The following is a 1,024-nucleotide window of genomic DNA, read 5'->3' as shown; positions in this document are numbered from 1 at the left end:
CACACACAAGGAGACAGAGGTGCACACATAATACAAACACGAGCTCACACACACACATACATAAAAAAATACACAAACACGGACATGCAAGCACATGAATATGCAGAATATATACATAGCGATGCACATACATAGATACAAGATAGCAATCAGGGAGTCGCAGCAATGGATTCCACATGGTCGAAAATGCTCGGAATCGGCCATTTATTATTTTGTTATTGCTTCCTAAGACGTGAATTTTTGTATTGAAAATAATTTTAAACCATAAATTCTAACAATTTTCAAATCGGAGCATGAGTTAAGTTCCCTTCTAGCGACGGTGTAGAGGGAGGGAGAGAGATAACAGATTTTTTTCAATTTCGACTTTTTAGTGAGTGATACACAATATAAACGACCGTTTCTGATACGGCTGGTCGTGCTTGAACATGGGAGAGAGCAGCAGTTACCAGAGCAAAAATCCTAAGTGTTCACTGTACATACGAGCCTTCGCAAACGATCAGCTATTATTTTGTAAACAATGTTACGAAACTGTTCATGTTTTAGAATTATATACATACACATATATATATATATATATATACTTTCGGTGCAAATGGTTTTGTTACACGACGCCGTATTTTACAATTATGTAAAGAATAATAATAATGTTATTTTTTTTTTTATATAAGCTTAAAGTTTATGGCGTTAACCGTGCAATGATTCAGGAAAATAGTCTAATAACGAGGCATATAAGCACTTGACAGAAAAAAACTAGGCTTTCCTAACCGTGTGTGAAGGTAACATACATAGGCATGTTAACAAAAGGATGTGGATTCACGTCTCACGGGGATGGGAAAGCCTTGTTTTTTGTCGAGGGCTTATATGCTCCGTTATTACACTATTTTCGTTAGTCATTGCACGACAGTGCTCCACCATGCCCGCAGTCGCATGACAGAAACAAGTAAAGCAATAAAAATCTATGCCATTTTAATCCCGAGCAAGGCCGGATATCTCTGCTAGCATATATATATTTACAGACACACAC

Source organism: Octopus bimaculoides, chromosome 1 (assembly GCF_001194135.2).
Source record: "Octopus bimaculoides isolate UCB-OBI-ISO-001 chromosome 1, ASM119413v2, whole genome shotgun sequence".
Lineage (NCBI taxonomy): Eukaryota > Metazoa > Mollusca > Cephalopoda > Octopoda > Octopodidae > Octopus > Octopus bimaculoides.
Note: the sequence above shows the minus strand (reverse complement) of the source record.